Source organism: Balearica regulorum, chromosome 1, assembly GCF_011004875.1.
Source record: "Balearica regulorum gibbericeps isolate bBalReg1 chromosome 1, bBalReg1.pri, whole genome shotgun sequence".
NCBI lineage: Eukaryota > Metazoa > Chordata > Aves > Gruiformes > Gruidae > Balearica > Balearica regulorum.
The window spans coordinates 117,269,300-117,293,173 of record NC_046184.1 but is presented as its reverse complement, the minus strand read 5'-3'; the positions used below and the strand labels follow the sequence as shown (position 1 = coordinate 117,293,173).

Here is a 23,874-nt window from a genome sequence, read left to right as displayed (position 1 = left end):
GCACGTCTAAAGAAGAGCAACAAAGCTGGTGAAGGGTCTAGAGCACAAGTCTTATAAGGAGCGGCTGAGGGAACTGGGGTTGTTTAGCCTGGAGAATAGGAGGCTGAGGGGAGACCTTATCATTCTCTACAGCTACCTGAAAGGAGGTTGTAGCCAGGTGGGTGTTGGTCTCTTCTCCCATGTAACAAGTGATAGGACGAGAGGAAATGACCTCAAGTTGTGCCAGGGGAGGTTCAGATTGGATATTAGGAAAAATTTCTTCACTTGAAAGCGTTGTCAAGCACTGGAACAGGCTGCCCAGGGAAGTGGGCTGAGTGACCATCCCTGGAGGTGTTTAAAACGTGTACATGTGGTGTTTAGGGACATGGTTTAGTGGTGGACTTGGCAGCGCTAGGTTAACGGTGGGAACTGATGATCTTAAAGATCTTTTCCAGCCAAAACAATTCTACGATTCTATGATTCTATGATTCATCCTATGAAAAGTCAGACATTATGTATCTGAAAGCACTAGTTGCTTTCTACATCATTCAGTGCCATTCTACATGTGCTTCTGCTCGTGCTCTTCAGCTACTGTCAAAGCCATTGCATTGTGCTTGTTATGGGATGGCAATGGAGTATTCTTGGGTCGGTGCAGATGGAGATTGTGAAGGCAATGCTTATTTTCCAAATGTCTTATCATTAGTTAGGAAGAAACCATCACCTTACCTATAGCATCAATCTTTCTGGTTTTAGGCTGTGCTTCACTGAGAAGGGTAAAGTTGATTAATTCAGTTGGTGGAATTGTCCATTTGCCTCCTATAGTACACAGCAACAGACTTGGTGCCAGAGCATAGTTAAAAAATCACTTTCTCCATAGGCAGGTGTCCAGCAGGAGGGGAAGTTCTGCCTCCCTTATCCTGTTTGGTCTCTTTCAGAGCCAGGCTGAATGCTTGTCCATGCCCACCTCCCATTTCCCACATTGGCAGCACTCCTCCAAAGTGCTCCCAGCTACTGGTCCAGTTCACAATGCATGACGGAGACTTCACTTTCCTGTAAGGCTTGGCTTCATTCCCACATATTAAAAAAGAAAGATTTGCTCTATTTCTATATATCAGTGTTGAGGTCTGATGATGATAAAACTCTGTACCCTCACTGTTTTTCTTACTTTCTCTCTTTTTTCTTTTTAGCTCATCGTGGGTCTGTTTGGATGTTGTGGTCATTACTAACATAGGCAATAATTGCAAAACAACAAAGAGGCAAGAGTAATGCTGCAATGTTGAGCATTCAATGCTAAATTATAGTATTTTAGTAAAAAGAAAAAGAAGGGAAAAACAGAGTCAGAGTGACATGTTTATCTTCTCCTCCTCCACCTTGCACCTGTTCCCCCTAACCCTCCTTTGCTTAAAAAAACCCAACATTTTTCCATAATGTGTGGGCAACTTCAGTGCATCTGAGTTTCTGAGAGAGAGAGGGAGGAAAAACGGAGAAGGTGAATGACTAAGAACTGCAGCCAGGGTGGGTTTTCAGTGTGCTGCTCACCACACATTTTATTAAGGCTCTGTAGGGAACCTGGAGCTGACCCCTGGTGCTTTGCTTTTGCCTCTTCGCTCACTGGCAGTGGCACTGCAGCAAATTCCCATCCTTGAAACTGAAACTCAGCCTGTCCTGCAGAGACTCGCAGCTTCGACAGGCTGGGCTGGGGGGCTGCCAGCTGGGTTAGTATGTGTCTGCGTTGAAATGTGTATTGGGTTTGCGTGGCAAGGTTTTGGTACCAGGGGGCTACAGGGGTGGCTTCTGTGAGAAGCTGCTAGAAGCTTCCCCCTGTGTCTGACAGAGCCAATGCCAGCCGGCTCCAAGACGGACCCACCGCTGGCCAAGGCCAAGCCAATCAGTGACGGTGATAACATATTTAAGAAGGGAAAAATAAACACCAGGAGCTATTGTAACCAGAAAAAGGAGTGAGAAGATGTGAGAGGAACAACTCTGCAGACACCCAGGTCAGTGCAGAAGGAGGGGCAGGAGGTGCTTCAGGCACCAGGACAGAGATCCCCCTGCAGCCCGTGGAGAAGACCATGGTGAGGCAGGCTGTCCCCCTGCAGCCCATGGAGGATGATGGTGGAGCAGAGATTCCACCTGCAGCCTGTGGAGGACCCCATGCTGGAGCAGGTGGAGGCACCCAAAGGAGGCTCTGACCCCGTGGGGGACCCATGCTGGAGCAGTCTGGTCCTGAAGGTCTGCACCCCGTGGAAGGGACCCACGCTGGAGAGTGAGGAGTCCTCCCCCTGAGGAGGAAGGAGCGGCAGAGACAACGAGTGATGAACTGACCACAACCCCTATTCCCCGTCCCCCTGAGCCGCTGAGGTAGAGAAATCAGGATTAAAATTGAGCCTGGGAAGAAGGGAGTGGTGGGAGGAAGGTGTTTTTACAATTTGGTTTTATTTCTCATTATCCTACTCTGATTTGATTGGTAATAAACTAAATTAACTTCCCCAAGTTGAGTCTGTTTTGCCCGTGACGGTAATTGGTGGGTGATCTCTCCCTGTCCTTATCTCAACCCAGGAGCCTTTCGTTATATTTTCTCTCCCCTGCCCAGCTGGGGAGGGCAGTCACAGAGCGGCTTTGGGGGGCATTTGGCCTCCAGCCAGGGTCAACCCACCACAAAAGGCCTGCTCGCTGGCACCCATGGCTGCGTGGTCTCAGCTTGCAGTGGGATTTGTAAGAGGAGGGTTGGGTTTTTTTCCATTGATGAGAAGTGCAAGCAGGAACAGCTGCTGACTGCTTGAAATAATAGCGGAGGCACTGGGATCTTGAGATGTTCAAGTCAACACAAGTTGGTCTTGAAAGTTTTGAGCTCCGGCTTAAAGTGTAAAATTATCCGTCAGACGCAGGAAGCTGATCACCCATGCCAGTAAGTGAAGTTCAGTGGAGGTGAGGTGACTCATATGATCACTTCAGAGTCTGCCCAGTTCCTGAAAAGGTGGTTTCTTCTCCTCCTCCCCACGCAGGCTGGCCAGGACAGCCACAGTTGTACAACTGCTGCTCCCTCACAGTTGCTGCTCCGTGGTGCCTGAAGTGATGCTGCAGTCCTGGCCGGAGGGGAAAGAGGAAGTGTCTCCCCTCTGGAAGAGAAACATGAAACACACGAACTGCCCTGCTCCCCATGGCAGATTTTGGGACACCAGCTGCCTTTTCCCGCCACTCAGAAGGTCTACAGTGCCCGAGCACGAGTCTTCCCTGCCATAACCCTGCATGGCTCCACTGCCACGACACCAGCATCCTGTGAACGCCGGCGGGTGCCGTGCAGATGCTCCCACTGCTTGGGGACATTTGGGCTCCAGCTGTATCAGGCCGGCTCCGCTGATTCATGCTGGCTGGGGACCAGGTGCCAAACAAGAAAAATCTCTTGTTGAGCCTGCCTCGTTATTTGGGATTTTTGAATTGGTTATTAGTGGTGAATCCCATTCATTAAAGAAAGGGCATGACTAATTTTTATACATTGCCGGTTTTGTTAGTAATGACGTAAGGTGATTACAAATGAAAGAGACGAGAGGAAAAACGTTATGGTCTCTGTAATCACTTTCACTGTTTCCCAGGAATAATTAGTCAGCTTCCTTTAGGCTTTTTGTGGGAGTTTTTAATATGTCAGAAAAGAAATAGTGAAATAGTTCTAAAAATAAGAAAATACGATAAAATGGCAAGAAGAGATTAAGATGTCTTTAATGCCTAATGGAGCACTTGGGTGAAGATGTAAGAGGTGTCTAAAGCACAGACTGTAACTGAGATGAGCCTTTTTCCCTCTTACATACTGATGTCTGATGGAAGAAAAGATCCACATGTGTGTGGATCTTAGGCAGCCTTCTCTAAAAGTAATTGGACTGAGCTGGAGAACACTTTGGATGTCACACATCAACTTATGTCTTTGAAGTGACCCATTACTGCTGTAAGTACAGTTTGACTTTGGTGTAACGTACAAAAGCTTCTGTGCTGGCAGTAAGTAACCAGACATTTGCAGTGTAGCTGTGTAAAAACCTCACAAGTGCTGCAGTGAGGGGAACATCTGAAACACCTTCCCCAGGTGCTGGAACAGGTCAGCCAGAAGTGAGGTGCCATCCCTGATGTACGAAGGAGTGCCTTGGGCCTAGAGTTTTCTTCCTTATGCTACCAGCTTTTATCTCCAGTACACAGTGGTATGGCCTTTTCACTCCACTGACAGCAAGAAAGAGGACCCCAGCAAGGCACGAGGCGCACACAAGGATGCCTGCCTGTGCAAGGCAGCTCTCCTTGCTACCAGTGAACATGCTCCAGCACAGCAGGTTCCTAGCTGGGGAACAAATGGGAATATCCTGCTGACTGGAAGCTCTTAGACTTTGGGGGATAGGATGTTTGTAGAAACCTCGTCTTGTGGGAGGAATGTGCCAGCTTTACCTGGGAGAAGACCTCCCAGAGCCAGAGGAGACACTCAGATGCAAGGTTGTTACACAGGGTTGACTTCCTGGGAATGTGGTGCACCCCCTCCTTTGGGTTGTGGAGTGATAGCTTGATTCATCTCGAGTCAGACCAGGAGCTAGAGCATGGGCTCTCCGTGGCCAAGTGGGTACTGTTGGTCCCTGGTTTCTTTTTTATTTTTACTATTTCTCTCCCCTTTCTCCCTGCTCCAACTGCTCTCTCCCTTCTCCTTCCACTCCAAAAGCACGTAGTGTCTTTCTAATAGAGAGGCTTTCTCCTAAAGCCTGGCCAGCAGAGAGGAGATTGCATGATTAGGCAAGGGGAGCTCTGGATTTGAGTCCTGTCTCCAGTTTGCAGGGAAGAAGCCAGGAAGTTATTCAACAAGCCTGTCCTCCCTGTGCTGAGATAATCCAAACCCTGGGCTCGGCTGCCTGGCTCTGGCCATGCTGGCACAGAGTCAGTCATGGTAGAGATGAAGGAGTTTACTCACCGCTGCCTGAGAAGCAAATATCCAGCACTGGTTTCCCCCCTGCAAACAAGAAACTTGCAAACAAGGGCAGTGAAATGTCAGTGGTCGTCCTTTTCCCAGGCTCCAGTATTGTGCAAGGAGGGTCTCTGTGGCAGAGCGATTGCCTAGATCGGCCCCTCCGCTGCACGTCCCTGCCCAAAGCAAAGCCCCTTTGAGTCAACGGGAAGTCTTCCTTACACATTCGGTGCCGGAGCGTGCAGGCAGCCGACCTCGTTCCCCACAGCTCCCGCATTTATATTAAACTCTTCCTTGGGATTTTAAGATTACTAAACACACTGTTTCAACAGAACAAGGATTTTCAACATATCCTGCCCAGGGGACTCAAGTTTATCTTCCTGTGGGGACTTTTTTCCTCGTACTGGGAGAAGCAGCAATCCATTATGTTTGAGTTGGGAAACATTGCTGAGCCATTGCTGTAGCCCCTCAAATATTTAACGAAGTGCAGTCACTCCAAGAGGCATTCTTACAGGGTTTTTTACTGATGTTCTAAGACCGAACACCAATTTGTCCCCTGCCTAATTTGTCTGCTTTCAGCATTCTGTTTCTTCTCTTGTTTTCAAGATTTTCAGATCTCTGTTTATATTTGTGGAAAATAGGAAGTTAACATTAAACTAAGAGTAAAAATTAAAACAATCTGTGTTGTGAATGTTTTGTGAATTTAATATTTCATATTTAAATTTGTGCAGGGCTTTCCAATTGTTTTCCTATAGACTCCAACATTATCACAGTAAAAGCTGTTTGCTTTCTTAAATCTGTACAATTTCTCATCAATTTATATAAAAAAATGCTTTGTTCCTGCTAGACTGTCTTCCATGGAAACTATGCAAGATTTTCATGAAATGCATTTAAATCCTGCACTTAACTGAACCTTATGGGTCTTTCCACTCATTTCTCTTTTGTTGTAAATTACTTAATGCTAGAACTGCTCTGAAGGTTTTCCCAGCTTTCCAGCCATAGAAATCGTGGTACATCTTCAAACTGGACAGCTTTGCCTGCTTTGTCAAATGCCTGTTTTGCTTAGAATTGCTTTGCACTCAGAAAGCCAACTATTCCACTTGTTTTTACCATTTTGAAGGAAAAGGTTATTAATCCTTATGTTAGTCTGTTTATGTGCAGCCCTTGATTTTTGGAAAATACTTGCTAACTTTTTTCTGCCTTCTGGCTTATGTATCAAGAGATGAGAGTAATTTTTATATTAATATATAGGATATTTGTTACAAGTAAATGTAGTGGTTTGACTTTTTTTTTAGACTTTAGTAGTCATGAAAAATATTATTTTCTATGTAATGCCATGAAGACATTGTTACACCACAATTTGTATGATGGGAGGGATTATCAACCTATTGGTCTGTTAATGATGGTAAATGAACATTCCCTTTCAAACATGCATTTATCTTCTAATAGATATATTGATTTTAAAAAGCCAAACCCCTTCCTTCTTCATTTTTCCCTTCCTTCATGTTCCCAAATAATCATTAAAACACATTGTGGTTTAATATGCCTATAAATCACGCCACTGTATGCACAGAAACTAACTTTTGTATGACTAGACATTGCTGGTCTTACGCTTTCAGCAAGGGCTGGTGCTACACTTGCCTGGACCCCAGGCACGATCTTTTCCTCCGCATTGCTCAGTGTGCGCTTCTACCCTGGTGAGGCTTTGAAGACCTTGTATTCATGCCAGTCCTAATTTGAAAATACTCACATCTGTATCTTCCTTAACTCTTACATGCCTCCCTGAGGTAGGATGTAATGCTCTTATCTTTTCTCTCGTGCCAAATCTCAAACCACAAAAAGTACTGATTCAAGCTTTAGTGGCTCAGAGAGGGAGGCAGAGCGCTACAGACAGGGAATGGGGCAGTGGTTTAGACCTGCTCTCTAGGGGAAGGGGATGCTGGTCCAGGCTGAAACTTTCTGCTGTATTAAATGGGATAAAATATGCAGGCAGAATGGAACATCTCTATTTTGGCAATGGTAATGATCCTGGCAGGGGAAAGAAGGTAGACAAAATAAGAACATTTGTTCCAAAAATCTACTGTGCTCTCCTTTTTTTTTTTTTTTTTACTCTATGCATATGATTTTGAAACTTTTTCTCTGTTAATTTTAGGGTGAGGCTGTTCTTGATCTTTGTCTTATGAAGTGTGCTTGCACTGTTTTTTCCCTCCTTCAGAGCCTCCTAGGCACTGTAGGCTGTAAGCACAGGGTTGTGTGTACACACAGCCGCCTGAATGAAGTGTGTGTGTAAGTGGAAAGTGATGGCAGAGTGGGTGGCTTTGTGCCTCCGAGGAGAGGATCCTTTGTGCCAGCCAGATCCCCAGGAGAGACACACCACGACACTGACCGCCACAGCAGAGCAACTCTCTTCCCCGCCGACTCGGGACATGCAACAGCAGCAGCAGCAGCATCCCTGCCATCGGTGCAGGGATCCCAGACCACTCGCACTCTGGTCCAGCTGAACCACCCCTTGTCACCTCGCGGCAGGTCAGCCCCTCGGCACCTGCGAGCGTCCTGCCATTCTGCAGGGTGGCAGAGCTGCTCCTTCGATTGGGGCCTGGCAACTTCACGCTGCTGCGAGCTGCCAAACGGCAAAGAGGACAGCTGTAGCGCTCGCTCTCCCTGCGCCATCTAATCCCTCACACGAGCCACCGTGCACGGGAGCCACGACTTAACATGCGGCAGAGGAGCCGTGGCAGCTCGGCTTTTTATTCACAAGGCAAAACAATCCCCACTGGCAGCTGAAGAGGCAGCCCCTCGGGGGACCAATTACTCAGACGTGCGCTGTACAAACTGCGGCAGGCGGCCTCCGGCTCTCCGGGGAGATGCTCCGCCGGGCTTTGCGAGCAGGAGCCAGCCTGATCCTCCAGACAGAAGTTGTTCCTCATGTCAAAACTGCTGCTAATGACACAATTAACTAACCAGGGACTACTGAGGAGCTCTTAATTAGGTAAACACTGCTCGGTGAAAAACGAGTGCCCGGTTCTGAGCGTACTGGTTCGTGTCAGGCTGCTGGGAGGTGAAGCCTCCGCCTGCGGCTGAGGAATCTGCTTGAAGGTCTAATTTAGGTGGTAAAACTGTAACTCAGCTGGGAATTCCCTTTCATGCAGAATTAAAAATAAGTGCTAGAAACAGCTCAACAGCTCTCAGAGACACCCTGGAAGTATTTAAAATATTTCATTGTATATACAGAAAAATATTACTTCCTTAACAAGAGCAGTGGCACAGAAACTGCTGTCTAATTTAAAGTGGATCAACTGGGAAAATTTCAGAGACAAAACCCAGGGGAAACTACAAAAGCATTTTGAATTCTTCTTATGATAATGGGCCTGATGCAGTGCGTGGCACTCAGAGAACGAACCGAGGATCCTGCAGCCCAAACAACTGCAAACTTCATGCACCCCTCATCACAGGGTCTGGAAAAATGAAGACCACCATGGCCACGTATTTCTTTTACCCCTGCGGTCTGTTATTACTTAGTCCTGCGTGTCGAAAGAAATCCCATGGTGTTTAGCAGGTATTGGCTGGCTGAAATTTAGACTGAAATTTTAAAAGGAGCCTCAGGGAGTTGAAGTTCAGGTCAGTGGCATTTGGGCATCCAACTCTCAAAGGCTTCTCTCGGATGAAATTTTGAATCCTGTCTTTCTCTAGGTATTTTCAGGGCCCGTTACCGCACGAGGACCACTCACTGCACGGTCTCTCGCTGGACGCCTGCCTGCTCAGTGCTGCGAAACAGCGAGCGGGGAGTGAGGCCATGCAGCGCACCCACCGCGAAAGGTAAAGTAATGCCCGTGGCAGATAGGAAAGCTTACTGATGTACTGCAAAGAGCTCCGCCGCGTAGCACTAATTAAACGAGAACGGCAGGAGAGGTCTTATCACATGTTAGGGGTCAGCAAGCAGTATGTCTGTAATGGGTAAACGTGGGTATGGAGGAATTCAAAATCTCTTCTTTCTTAGCACTTTTTACCAGCAAGTTTTACCATGTCTTGTCTAGTCAAGTTTTATTTTCATTAAGCACATAAAGAGATTACTGGAGAATTCAGCTAATCTATTTGTAGTATATAACAGAGCAATTTGCACCAGGCAGCTCTAAAACCTCATCTGTGACCTCCAGCAGGTACAGATAGAGGTTTTTTCAGAAAATACTTAGATGTGTCTCAGTCAGACCCCAGGATACTTTATTTGTTCTGCATACCTGCACAAAATTCATGCTTGATGGCGAGAGAGAAGCAGAACTATTGCTTAGATACCAACAATCTGGATGCAGATCTCAAGTTTTCTCTCAGGAGAGTAGGACAACAGGCATTTTACAAAGCTGCATTAGAGTAGCAGTGTTCCTCCAGTGCTATCCTGTATCAAACAGCACTAAGTTGTAGGTACTTCACCAAATCTGTGTAGTGATTATTTATAACATTATCTGCATATATAGGAACTTCCTTTCCACTCATGCCAATTAGTCATCGGTGCATGCTCTGATGGATATGAAGTTAATAAAGTTCCCCTCCCAATATACACATTCTCTTTAAGATTAATTATCTTTAATTCAGTGTAAGAGCTCAATGCTTTTCAAGATGAGACCTGTTAAGTTTCATGATACCTCATGATCATGATAGCTCCAGTGGTACCTCTGTCTAATGGAGGAATGGAAATGATTTGTCATACTTTGGTTTTGATTTTCAGTGTTTGTTGATTAGCTCTTGGAGATAGATACTAACTTCATAGCAGGAGATAGAGAAGTACCTCGCCTACTGTGTCACTCATTCTGTAATATATCTATTCTCTCGGTCCCATTATTTCCTTTGTGGACAAACTGACAGAGCATCATCTTCAGCACCTGGAAAGAGTAGCCCTGGGGCAGATATCTCACCACTGAATTCACTGGTGAAGACAGAGTCAAGAAAATATGGTAGAGAAATCTTCCCTTTAGTGTCTTTATTAACCTGAATTGAGTTGACTTCCCAGGGAACAGTCAGACCCATCGTTTTGTTCTTGGGCTTCAGCTTTTTAACACATGGAAAGACATTTTTATGTCGTACATATTTTTTAAGACTTTGTCTGTTTGCTTGCTCTCTTCAGCTCCTCATTTCATTCCTCTCATTTCTATCTTTAGAACTTACCTGTATTTGTTTATGCTGTTTCTTTCAGCTGCACTAGATTCAGATTTCCATTTTCTGGTGCATACCAGCACGGTTTGAATAACCTCTTGAACTCTGCCATTTAATCCCATGTGCGTTGTTTTATTTTTTGTCCATTGCTTCCTTTCCAATTTAGCCACATACCTTCTGTAGCTCTTCTTATGGGTTGTGCAGGGCATGCACTCAGTCCCCCTGCTGAGTCTAAGGATTTTAATTTCCCTGTTTTTGACATTAGGGTCTTTCTCAACCGCTTCCTCCATTTTTAGAATTTCCCCTGTCTGAAGTTCACTGTTACCAATGTAGTTTTGGGGTATGATTCTTCCCTTGCTGAGGTAGAATTGAACTGTATTGTGGCTTCTGTTGTTTTTGATTTAACTGGAACTGCTTATGAAGTCAAAGCTAGTTGTGCCATAGAAACAGTTTTTCTATGCAGAAAATTTCCCCTAATATTAGCCCAGTGTGTATGTGGACAGCTAAGGTCACCACATACCATCGTTTTGTTCGAATCAGCTGCCTAGTCTTCCTCAATACTGCAAGTTCCCTACTTCATACCATTACTGGGGTAAAGCAGCACCAATTTTTCAGTGCTGCCTTGCTGTTTAATAACACATTTGATAAAAAAATAGCATTCAAACTTGTTAGTCCATCTAGAGCTGGCCTGGCTGGAAAATTTCCAACTTTTCCTCTTTCTTGGCAAAAACCAGAAATGAAATGAATGTAGTGAGCAGGTTGAAAGAATGTAATGACATTTCATAATTGAAGACACCTGGTTCGGAGGCAACCATAAGTTTATGTTCTTTCTTGCTGTTTTCTCACCCTGTCTGCTCTAGATGCAGAAAAGTGAGGAGAGTGGAAGTGTCCCCCTCATTCGAAAACATGTAAATTCTCCATCAAAACAGAATAGCTCAACTTAATTAAGAGTTGGCTGTGGTTAACTAGGCCTGTCTTCCTCCTTCCTCTCCTGTAACAAAGCAAAGCTGAGATGCACACAAAACAGTGTGCATGGAAAATCCCTTTGCAGGGTGGGTCTGTATCATAGAATCATAGAACGGTTTGGGTTGGAAGGGATGTTAAACATCATCTAGTTCCAACCCCCCTGCAATGGGCAGGGACACCCTCCACTAGAGCACGTTGCCCAAAGCCCCATCCAACCTGGCCTTGAGCACTTCCAGGGATGGAGCATCCACAGCTTCTCTGGGCAACCTGTGCCAGTGTCTCACCACCCTCACAGTAAAGAATTTCTTCCTAATATCTAATCTAAACCTACCCTCCTTCAGCTTACGGCCATTACCCCTTGTCCTGTCACTCCATGCCCTCGTAAACAGTCCCTCTCCAGCTTTCCTGTAGACCCCCTTCAGGTACTGGAAGGCTGCTATAAGGTCTCCATAGAGCTTCTCTTCTCCAGGCTGAACAACCCCAACTCTCTCAGCCTGTCATCGTACCCCAAACATCTTGCAGTGCTGGGGACTCCAGCATCGGTACTGGACTCGGGTATCTACATCACTTCCCAGGATACCTCAGCAGAGGATGATATCAGTTCACTGTGCAGAAGATAATGCAATTATGAGCCAGTTGTTAATACATACAGACTAATCAGCAGCAACTAGTACAGATACATGTAATCAGAAAGGTGTAGTATATGTGTCTGCACACTGCACCAGAGTTTACTTCCGGTGGCTCCTCTGCTCTGGTCTTGTATGGAAGGAACCTCAGAGCCTCGTTAGTGATGGGCTGGCAAGTGCATGTCACACAGAACAAGCGTTGGCAAGCCAGTCACTCAAACCCTGGCTGAACAAAATCCTTCGGAAGCATGCCTCATGGTGGTTCAAGTTCAGTGCTTGGCTGAGGAGGGACGAGCAAATCAATTTGGTCCTCACAGCCCTTCTGGAGCAATTTTTCTCTGGTCTTCAACAAGTGTTTCAACAAGTGTTTCAATGGCAGCAGGTAACATTGCGGCTGTATCTAGGCTGGAATAGCTTAAACTGTGACAGTTTGAGAGTTTTTTCTCTTTTTTTTTAAAAAAGAGATTTATTTTTTCTTTTCTCCTTTCCATGCACCAAAGCTATTGACTGTGCAACTCTGAAACCAAAACCGCAATTACAATGTTTATTTTTAGGACCCTGGCTTGTGTCACCAATTTAGAGAAGATGTGGTTAAGCTAACCGTCACTCACTTCTACTGCTTGCAATTTTGTCTTTTACATTTGTATAAACCCTATTAGGGCAACAACAGAATGTTTCTGTTCCAGGACCATAGATAATTGATAATTTGAGAGGAAGTCAATGCAACTTCAACATACCAGTTTGTCAGATCTTTCGCACTCAGTCTATGAACTGAATATAAGAAGACTATTCCTTAAAAAAATCAAAACAGGTAAAGGGGGCTTTTTAAGATATCATCACAAGCACTAGCCTCCTGTCTTGGCAGCCACTAAGAAACAAATGGCTGTAGAAAGGGTGGCCATGGGAAATAAGCAGGATTGTCACTCCTTGGCCTGACAGTTAAGCTCGACTTAGCTGCTGTGCATGCTCTGAGCATAGAAGATTTTAACCACAAACCAGAAGTAGTACCAGGTCTTGTGTATATATTTTTAAATACAGTTGCTGCCTCAGAAGTTGGGCTGTGGACTTTTCCTGCTCTCTATAGCTTGGCCATTTTGAAAATTTTGCCTGTGGTTGCTCTATTCAGTGCTCTGTCATTTACTCTTGTGAACAGTGAACACAAAACCGAGCCACTCTGACCTGGCAGAACTCTACACTCATTTTTCTGAGGAGTAAGAGACTAACATGTGAAATCCTGTCTTCTGTGAAAGGACGCAGCTAAAAAAACATTACCACTTATACCTCAAAACATTTTGGAGCATGCACAGATTTTAATGTAGTGCTTCTGTATCATTGGAAAAGCCTTTATCACAACAGCTTTGCCAGTAGCTTGACAAGTGAGCAGCACCTGATGTCACTTACCAGTGACTGTAATTCATTCAAGATACCTCATTGCCTCAGAGTGTCCATTAGTAAACAGAGTTGGAAAAGGCAAACCTCCCAAGCTGAAGAGGGAAAGGAGGGAATAGTCTCCAAATAGCTCTGGACTTTACCCTGGATCTGGTGCCTACAGAAAGGGGTTTTCAAGACCCAGCCTTACAGCCACAGGGCAAAGTCCCTGGGAAGCTGAAGATAAGATCAGTCCCTGCAAACAAAAGGTGGGACTAAGCCCTCAGCCACCTTGCTGGCTGTGGGAGTGTGCGTGGCTCTCCACCGTGGGAGGAGCGGACAGTAGGATCCGGGGCCGACAGACCCACACCTTCCCTTGCACTCCTGGAGCTCAGGGAGCAGGACAGTTAATGGCATTTCTTCTGGGAGGTGTTCCTCACCTTGCCCTGGCCCATGCCATGCCAGCACAGGAGGTGCAGACACAACCCACCTCCTGGTCCTGCCGTCTCCGTTCCCCCTCCCCACTCAGTCCTTTCCCCTCTCCCCTGCACGGCCACATCAGCAAGCTTGGGCATGGAAAAGGCATGTGCTTGGCTCTGTGCTCATCCCTGTGGATGCTGTGAAGCCAGGTAGGCTCACCTGTGGGCACCTAACAGTAATGCTCTGATCCATCATCCAACACTTCATGCATGGCAGCAGCCACGGACAGCAGTTCAATGACAGTAAATATGTCCCAAAGGACAATTGTTTACACACTAAGTGAATGGGAAATGGTAAAAGGGTGGCTTTGTGGCATTTGAGAAGGGGGAAAACAAGCTACAAGGTATAGATGAGTGTGCGAGTGCGTAGTGACAAGTGGCTGAAAGCATACTGCTGGGTCGCATAGACAGTTTCTGCTGAGACCCTGAGGACTGAGAATGCAAATGAAGAGGGTTGAGGTGAACCAGCAAAGAGTATGTAGTACCCAGGATGCAGAAAGTCACTTTAGCAAACAGAAGACAACAATTAACAAGGACTTTGCTGGAAAGGAATAAGTCAGGAAGGAAACCATTCTCATTAGGATTAGATAACAGGCAAGAAAAATGTAATAGAAACCAAATGAGGGATAAAAAACTGGAAAAGAATTAAGTTTCTGGGACAGACACTAAAAACAATCCAGAGAAATTCATCCGCTCTGTTTGGAAAAAGAGATCAAGGATTAGGTAATTTATAAGGCTGGTGAATCATTTGCAGTGAATAATTTATTTTGTGAATGTGGCTTCATTTACTGCTCAGAAAAAGTCTGCAAGCAAGTTATGAATTAATTGACATGCATTTGCCAGCTGTTTATGAATAATGTTTGGTGCAGTTTGTTCACATGTATTCTTTGGAAGCAGCAATCTTTAATCTGCTCTGGCTTTGGTTAACAAAGCAAGTAACTTATTTTGGTTTTTCTCCTTTCTTTCCTGATGAGCATCATTCTTAATTCTGTGTAAGCACTTGAGTTAATGACCGAGCCTGGCCACTAGTACGGCCCCTTTGGGCACTCGGGGTTCTCCATGCTTGAAATATTGTCCAGGCCACCCTTGGGCTTGCTGCTGGCAGGCTTACTCTCTGTACAGATGGTATATCTCATCATCAGAAGGCATTTCATGGCATTGCTCCATCAGAGGTTCAGAAGCGCATGCTGGTGTTAAATCCATTTCTCAGTGAGATGCTCCGAGATCTGCTCAGGGCTCCCTGTTGGGATGAGCTGGCTTGCACCAGGGCTGCACCCTCATTTGCCTGAGCAGTGCCTGGCATGTCACAGGGTCTGTTGGGAATTTTAGGTGTCAACACATGCAGCCAAAGGGGAAAAATAATATAGGCATAGATTTCTGATCACACGGCTGTGTTCTTAAACAGTTTGAGGAGAAAATTAGTGGGACCTACTAAATGCTTTGCAATCCAGGTTCTCACAGAGGCTGATTTTTTTGATAGGACTGTTTTACAAGAGGGCAGCACTCCCTAAAGAAAGACCAGGGTGGAAATTCATTAGTTTATCCTGTTTACTACCCAGAAAAGAATTTTTCACCTCTATGTGACATACGGATCTTTTTGGAGGGAGGCATTTTTATCATGGGGGCTCTGCATGGAAAGAATGGCCTTCTGCAAGCGTCCAGCCTTGTGATGAGGCTCCTTTTGGCTTTATCAGGGAAGCAGTAACAGTGATTAGGTACAACATTAGGGCACATTTTTGGCTGGAAAAAAAAAATCTGCTCTTCTCTTTTAGTTAGGGCAATTGCAGAGGCTACTGCTAACTGAAGGAGGTCCAAAGAGCTAAGCACGCTCATTGTTTTTAAGTTGATTGTGCCTCTTTTAGATGTCTTAGAATTTAAATCTAAAATCCTGCCCTGTATTATTTAATTTTAAATGCATGCCACCATTTCTGCTTCACTGCAGTACCCATCCAATTAAATCTAACTTAAAAAGAAAGAAAGAAAAAAAAAGGTCCACATACATTATACTAAATGACTTTCTTGACATATTTGGGAATTAACAAAAAGCAAGAAGCCTATTTAACAACTTGCAACGTATATGACTTTTTAACAGCCAAACTTACAATAGCTGTTCTTTCATCTATAAATTAAATGTATAACAAAGCCATAATTAAAGACCTTACTAGCAAAACTTTTCAATGGTGTGTTCTTTGCAATGGACTTTGAAGCACCTTCAATTGGAGCAATGGGAATTCTTCTGGACAATACTACAAGCTGCAGATACAGCTTAGTTAATTACAAGCAGAGATTTCACTATTTATTCCTCCTGCCAAAATTCTTACACACTGCAACAGAGAACTGTTTTTCCCTTGTGCTTGCTTACTAATGCTGCTAGAATGTGAATATAAAACAATACCTGTCTGTCTCTCTTGATCCTAGACACAATTATTAGGCTTTCATGCTAATTTCCTTGTCTATTGAGTTAAGACTGGATTAAGGAGGCAGAATTTCTATATGCAATTAGGGTTCTCTAAATATTTCAAGGTAATACTCAGTGACTGAAGGTACAAGGTGGCTATTGTTTAAATACCATGGGGTTCTCTGCCACTGCCTCTTCTCACCTCCTCAGAGACAGTGCAGTACTGATTGCAACAGCAATGGAAATTGCTCTCAGTCTACCTGAGTCCAGAACGGAGCCCAAAAATACTATCTACTGTATAAGACTAGGAAGTGTTCCTGGCACATCACAAGCCTGGATCCCTGGTCCAGGGATTCAAACCAGTGTGAAGGTGGTATGGTGCATCAGTATGTGGGAATTGCCCAGACTTCCTCCCCGAATATTCAAATAATACTTTGCTCAACTTTGGCCTGCTGTTTGGAAGCCTGCAATTAAATTCAGAGGGTTGTTCAAAGGTTCAGGGGCCACTCTGAAAAATAACAGAGACGTGGTGCTGGAGCGGTGTTCCTGAAGCAGACAGTACCCTTTCCAGTCTCCTTCACATAAAATCTTTCAACGCCTGATCACCCTCCATGTGAAGCCCACTCCTCCTGAAAGGCTGCACCACAACCTCAGGCCTCTGAGGGCTGGAAATCTTCTGTGGTTTCCAAGCTAAATCTACCTGTGGCCAATATATTTCCATGTCTCCTTATATCAATATTATTCTTAGCTAAAATTACGTTCTTTTCTTCCGTGGTGTTTACCTCTCCAGGTATTCTCGGAGAGCAGTCACATCCCTTTTCTGTCATTTGTGTTGCTCACTCCTGGCACATTTCCCCCCAAGGGACTCCATGGCTGTTCCCCTTTTTGTCCTCCCCAGCACGTGCAGATGTGCATCCATGGCCACAGTGGAGCCACAGCTTGCAGGCTTTGCTGCAAGAAACCAAACAAGGCTCACTCTGAATAACTAGTGGGCAGACAAACTTTTTCAGGGAATGGCTGCATTGCAGGTCGTCATGAGCTTGGGCTGATATTTTTGTCAGTGCTCAGTCCCGGGGTAGCTACCATACCCTGTGTGATGCTACTCACTGCTCCATCCAGCTGCTCGCAGTAAGGTTGCAGCATAGAGGTAGCATGCAGTGTTCACACATGAGCTTTCCCTCAGTGGCATTTCCACAAGTCCTTGCTCCAGTGCCTTTCACCCTACCCTCTTCTCCCCCGAAGCTGGTTTATTATTCTCTCCCTATTATTTACTTGTCTGTCTGCTCCCTTTAGTAATTACCAGCTTCAGCCAGCCCCTGCTAACCAAAACCATCCTTCCAGTATGCAGTTATCTGGCTAGGAAATCACATGAGATGCCTGGGTGGTGATCTTGGGGGGAATAAACTGAGCATCAGCATTTTTGCTATGGTGACAAACAAATTTAGTATCACAGATTAGCTTTGAGATTGATCAGCCACATGCTCACAGGAGGTGCTTGCAGGGCCAACACGCCATACAACACGTTGAACAGCTACACTTAAAAGCAAGGATGCAAACAGATCCTTTACCAGCATCAAACCAATTAGCGATGAACACGTAGAAGTTTGGGTTATTGCATTTCTAGGTATAAAATCCTGTCTGAGTTGGTATAGTCTCTCTTGGCCATGTGTGGTATTACCAAAATAATACTTGCTCTAAGCTTCCCCACAAAGGTTTGCTTCCCCTTGCAGAAGGCTGAGCTACCTTTTCCCCTCCACAGGTTCAAGAAATGTGAGATTCCACCAAATTGATCTTGTTCTCCTGCTTCAGAAGAGAGCAGCACCAGCCTCATGTCATTTCTGCTTCCAACCGTCCCTTGACATCCAGCACTCCTGTTCCCGTGGATCCCACTGCGACTCCCTCTCCGTGGGACGCCAGAACCTGCCTGACACACGCCTGAGGCAGACCACCATTGCACGCCATGCCAGTGCCAAAGGTGGGTAGGCAGGGCAGGCTGCGCCATATTCCAGTTGATGTGGGTGGCAAAAGTCTGCGTGGACTGCCTGGGTCCTCAATCAGATCAGGTCCTGCAGATCCTGGAGGAATTCACATTAGTATCCCAACTCTAACCCTGTGCTTCCCAGTCTGGCTGCAGTCTGTCCAATTATGTCTGATCCCTACATGACTTGACAGTTTTACACTGCTCCCTATTTTATCTATTTTAACTATATTCACAATAAAACATGCTAGCGGGTGCCTTCCTGAAGTCCGGGTACATAAGATCTACTAGTCTGAAAAATCAGTTATTGTCATGGGAGAAAGATATGAGCTTGAAATGATGTAACTTTGGTAAATTCTTATTGACTTTTTCATTTCATTTTCCATTTAATCCTATCTTTGACTTGCCAATAAGACATAAATCTTCAGTTCAGACGCTGAGATCAGATTAACAGACCTGTGGTTACCTGGACTGCTTTTTTGCCTTTCTCAAATACAGGAACTACACTTGCTGTTCCCCAATCATATTGCCCCAAAATAAGCCAAGCACAAAAAAAGTCATTAAAGGCCTGTGCTGCAGATCTGCAATTTCATATGCAAATCTTTTCAGAGGTGAAGATGAAGAGTGTCCGGTTCACCCAGTTTGAAGGCAGTGAGCTCTCTGAGCTGTGCTTCCACCTCAGGTGTGATCATTTACAATTCACCTTCCTTCCACTCCCATTAGTCATACTGCTTTTGCCACCGCATTTTGCATCGTCACTGAAATGTGAGGGAAAATATTCACTGAGTTTTGAGGCAGAGTGCTTACTGCAGTTATGATTTCTAAGCTGCCCTCATCGAAGAGTGTCCCCCACTTCTTCTTTTTTTGTTCTCTTTTTATTTATATAACTGAAGAACGTTAGGTTACTGTTTTTATTTCCTTTGCAAGATCTAAATCAGGTTGATTTTTGGTACTTTTTGTTCTTTGTGTATACGTCTGACCTCTAAGATGTACCTTTCGTTGCTGATGGGTCCCATTTTTTATTCCATGTAGGCTCTTTAATTATTCCTAATTTTCTGTATTTGACCCATTTATTTGCACTATAAGGAGTATTGCCCTTTGCTGCACAGTCCCCCCGTCCCTTTTGCTTGCATCTATGACTTAAGCAAATTTCAGACTTTGCATGTTGGAGTAGGAGCTGCTCAGTCCAGATGGCTTCAATCACTAGTTCCCTAACTTTGTCAAACCTTTCTTTTTTTAAATCAAGAACATAATTAAGAGAACTGAATTAATTCCTAATCATTTGACTGAAAGTAATTTTCTACAATCAGATCTTCCAAAATGTCATCAGTATTGACAAAATCAAGTCAACAATCACTTATAAAGAAATCTGTCGGCAATCATACCCAAGAATACATGGATCCTGCTGTGATTAGTCTACCTCTGAGAAGCTGAACTTTCCCGTAAGAACAATTTATGTCATTACATGCTTCTAAGAACTCTGCAGAGATTTCAATCCATATCAAAAGTGGGTTTTACATCCCTCCCTACTTTTTTTTCCCTCAGCAAGTCAATCAGGACTGTAACTCCCTTCCCGCCTAGCCTTCATCCATCTTTTCTGTTTACATTCAAAACTCTCTGGGAGTGACTCTGCTGCCTTGTACAGAGTGCAGTCTTGATTTTGTTTGGTCCCCGGACACCGTCATAGTTATTAGTCATGTTTATATAGCGATCCTGTATCATCAGGTTGTTATGACACATTTTATTAATGTGTTGGAATCTCTTTGATGTTCAGAAGAACTGTGAAGCAGAATTACACATCCCCAGCAATGTTTGCAGCGGTGGGGTAAGGCACGCGGGGCTTGTATCCCAATGCCGTCTATGGTCTTTGTGGAACATGAGACAGTTGTTATTCTAACCATTGCATACCTCATCCTTTTCATTTAAACCAGTATCAGCACAATGGCTACTGCTAGTCCAAAGTGTTAACAGCTGTGTTAAGTGGCAGCCAACCAATTTCCTGTAACTTGCGGTGAGGTAGCCAGATGCAGAGAACATCTATATAAAGGCATCTTTTTTTTTTTTTTTTTTTTTTTTGGTGCAGAGGAAATCAAAAAAAGCCCCTTTTACATTTGAGTTCAGTTTCCATATCCAGGCCAAGAATAGTGTGAGGGCTAAGAGCAGATACCACCATACTGACATGCCAGAACAGGGTCAAGAGGCACTATGAGTGGGGAAATGGGATGAGGTTTACCCTAGGTCAACCTCTGTTGTAATTTCATGTCCCTCTTGGCTGATCACAGAAGACCTACTTCAGCTTCACCTACTGAGCATAGCAAGACACTGCTCTTTACTACCACACGTGCGTGCCTCTTGGCTTAAACAACATGGGATCTCTCCTACAGCCGAATCCTTCCCCCCGTCCCTGCAGGAAGCCACACGAGGGGAGGGGGAAAGGCACCCTTCAGCAAGCCGTATCTCTAAGGCGGGGGAAACTTGCACAGTGTGACAGAGGAAACAAGTCTCGCTGCTGTACAGAGGGCAGGCGGTGTTGCCTCTGCCTCAGTGTTTACCTGCACAGCACAGTGGAGCAGGGCAAGGTGCTTGGTCTGTAGCTGGTGCCACCGCGACCCCATGGGGCCATAACCTGAGGGTCCTGAGCCCACATCTGTGGGTGGCATCTCCTCTGCCTGGACCATGTCATTAAACAGCCTTGGGCTGGAGCAGCTGTTTTGGATCTGGCTAGAGGGGGTGGCTGCAGGAAATCCCAGCAGAGAAAGGCCAGAAGTCTCCTCTGCAAGGAAGGAGGTACTGAGTGGTGGCAGACGGATCCTGACACGTGTCGAGATGACAGCTGGGTGTGCTCTCTTCTCCTAGGACAGTCCAGCTTCCCCTGGAGAGACACGCCCAGGCACTTTTCAAGGTCAGCATGTTGGGTGAAAGCTCAGCAAGACATTCAGTGTATGCTTGGTTGAACAGGCAGGGGACTAGCTGGCGCGCAGGGGCACAGAAAATTAAGAGGCTCTTGTGCCTCGTGCTGGAGAGGGTGCTTAGGGCTGAGACATCCTGCACTTGACTTCCCTCCCCACTGCCCATGCAATTTAAGAAAGGACTTGCTTTATCTCTCTGTATGTTGAGTTGTGTATACATGCATGTGTGAAGGACTGTCCTGACTTCCTGGAATAGGAAGGTAATGAATGATGAACAATAAATACCCCTAAAAGGCTTTATCCACCACTAAGCAGATATGTCCCAAATCATTTGAGACAGCACACCATTGCATCAACGTTAGGGAGTGAAGGAGGATGGAAATATAGGCAGAAGGCAATGGAAAGTTGCTGTGGACTCATGCTCTTACCTCTGCAAACAACACTATGGGATCTTTAACGACTAGACGTGGTCAGGACCTCAATTTTATGTCTTGTCTGAGCAATTTGCAACAGAGCCCCTATTAAAACCATTCTGGGGGTATTGGTTTTCTCTTGACTCAGAGGGAAGACTGCTGCTTGAATCACTAACAAGAATTCAGCAGCACCTGGGTTTTCATTGGCAATGAACAACCCGTGTACTGATCAAGTGGGAGGCTGTAAAATAACAATTTCCCACCATCTGGGGGAGGAAAAAAAGCATTCACTGTGCCACACAACTGTCCAAATTCTGTGACATAGGAGTGATTTCTTACAGAAAAATTCCCTTCTTTAGTTTAGGGGGGGAGAAGGGGGGGAAGTAAGGCAAACTCAGACACCCTTCCCCAAGGGGAAGAGTGCCATTTTACTGAGTGAGCTGCTTGGACATTCTTTGTGTGCATGCATGTGTGTGTGTCTAAATTCAGTCAGACAACATCCCTGAAAATTTCCCTCGAGCAGCTGAAAGCATGAGACAGTCAGCACCGTGCTGCAAACAAGTCGTGCAGACATCTGAACTTTGCTGTGTTAGGAAACGGCAGCAGATAATAACTGTATGAACAGCCTGGTACTGGGACACTGCCTTGGGGCTCTTGGGGTACCACAATCCCTTCAAGCAGCTCAGAGCCTTGTAATTACATGGCTTTACACACCGCCTGTTGCCTTCGTCTTAAGGGCTTGTCACGGTACCTGTAAAACAGTCTTCTAAGAAGTGGAGGGTTGGAAGTGCAGCTAATGATAGCAAAGTCACCCTCCTCAAACCACAGACAGGGAAATTCCTGATGACTCTGACTGCTCTGTCCTAATTCCCAGTTCATATTTTGTCCCTTTCTGGGCAAGATCCAAAAGCTTGATATGCCTGGAGTAGACATAACCTGGTTCTCCCAAAGTTGGATGTGGTTAAGAACAGCCTTATTTATGCAGACCTGAGGATGCGTCTATGCATGTGTCTTTAATCCTGTTGTGGCACAGTAACAAATACAATGGCAAATTCTCATTCAGCCAGGAAAGAAATACCCAATGATCAGGTTGTATCTGTTGCCACAGTGGCTGATTAACAAGATGACAGCTATAATGTCAAATGCAGATCTCCATATCGAAAGGTTTCAGTTCCCACTTGTAAGTGATTATGGAAAAAGGACTCACTTGCCCACTTCCAATAAATGAGAAACATGTTTCTTAGAGGCGGTATGCTTCCTATGCTTGTAGCACAGTGAATCTGTTGGCTAGTCTACTATTTTTGACATGCAGCTGTTACACAGAAACATCTGATAGTTTCTTTTCTTCAGGCTCAGTTGCTGCCGTGTCAGGAAACAGCCTTTGGTTTCAGTTCTTGTAAGATGTGAGCAGGTACGGGAGGCCAGTGCGATACCTCAGTAATACAAAAAAAACCATCCTGCATGCTGCAGAAGAAACTAGAGGTACAGAGAAGGGTAGGCTGATCAGTTCCAAATTCTCATTACAAATATTTGCTTTGATATTAAAAAAAAAATGTGCTGAATGGCTAGTTAAAACAAAAATCACAAATCAGAGTGACATGTGTGTTTCTTTACTACTGTGAGACCAGGGAATGAATTCATTGACTTACATGGTAACATGCTGATGCGTTGACTAAGAGCAGCTTCTCACAAAAAAATGGAAAACTAGAAGCTCACTCAATGACTAGTAACACAGAAGACTTAATTGCACATTGGCATAGGATAAAGCTGCTCCAAATCTGCAGTGCTATGAAACATAAATGCAGAAGTGGAAAAGTTAAATGAAGGCCTTCAAGTACTTAGGATGGCTTAGGCCAATGACCAGAGCTTGTATATCAATTTAATACAAAATATAGGAGAACAATACACAATATTTTGCAGGATCTAATATCACCCTTCCTTGGGACCCCAGAGGAGGATGATTAGCTCTGAGACAAGCTCTACCTGGGCAGGTGATGTGCTAAGAAATCCAAGTGCCAGCCATAGAAATCATGCAGCCAGCAACAGGTCTCAGAGCCTGCCCAATGTATTTTTATTCTTTAAATCCTGGCAATAACTGCAAAAACTGCAGTGGTAGAAGAAGTTCCCTCTCCTCCCCACTGTGAGGACAGTGCAGTTCAACCTTTGCTCTGCAGACTGTGTATGGGGTTTTTTGGAGGTTTTGGGTTTCGTGCATTTGTGTTTTTTTTTTAAACCTCAGCCGACAAGAGCTATAGCAGTCTGGTTCTGTATCAGGTTTGAAGCCTTTGGCTTCTAGAAGTTGTGGCTTACACTGTGGAGAAAGAAAAGGTGAACATCCTTTCATGTGAGGCATTTTAATGCTGAAGCTAAGAAAGCATTCGAGTGAAAAGGTGGCAAAGCTGCTTGCCTCACACAGTGAGGAGCTTAAGTCAGAAAGTCGACGTTCACTTGCAATACCTGGGCTTGGTAGCGCCAAGCAAGTCTTCCTGGACCGAGCCAATTGAATATGGTCATTACCTATTTCCTATGGCAACAAGCCATTACAGGTATCGTATCTGCTACAATGCCCTTCCTTTATGTGGGGAAGTGGGCTGAGAGTTTTGGGCAGGTTAGCATTAGCAAAACAGATTTTCACTTTTAGGAGCCGTTTGTCACCTTTGCTCACTGCTGCAACTTGTAACGT

At 45.0% G+C, this 23,874-nt stretch overlaps 1 long non-coding RNA gene across 1 annotated transcript in view; it reads left to right on the top strand.

Moving 5' to 3' along the window:
* LOC142604525 (uncharacterized) overlaps positions 1–18,122 on the top strand; it is a 32,898-nt gene extending 14,776 nt beyond the window's left edge. Inside the window, exons 4-5 of the long non-coding RNA XR_012838389.1 lie at positions 8,600–8,725; positions 17,651–18,122. This is a non-coding gene — a long non-coding RNA (uncharacterized LOC142604525). The remainder of the gene's footprint in view (positions 1–8,599; positions 8,726–17,650) is intronic.
* Positions 18,123–23,874: the final 5,752 nt, after the last annotated feature.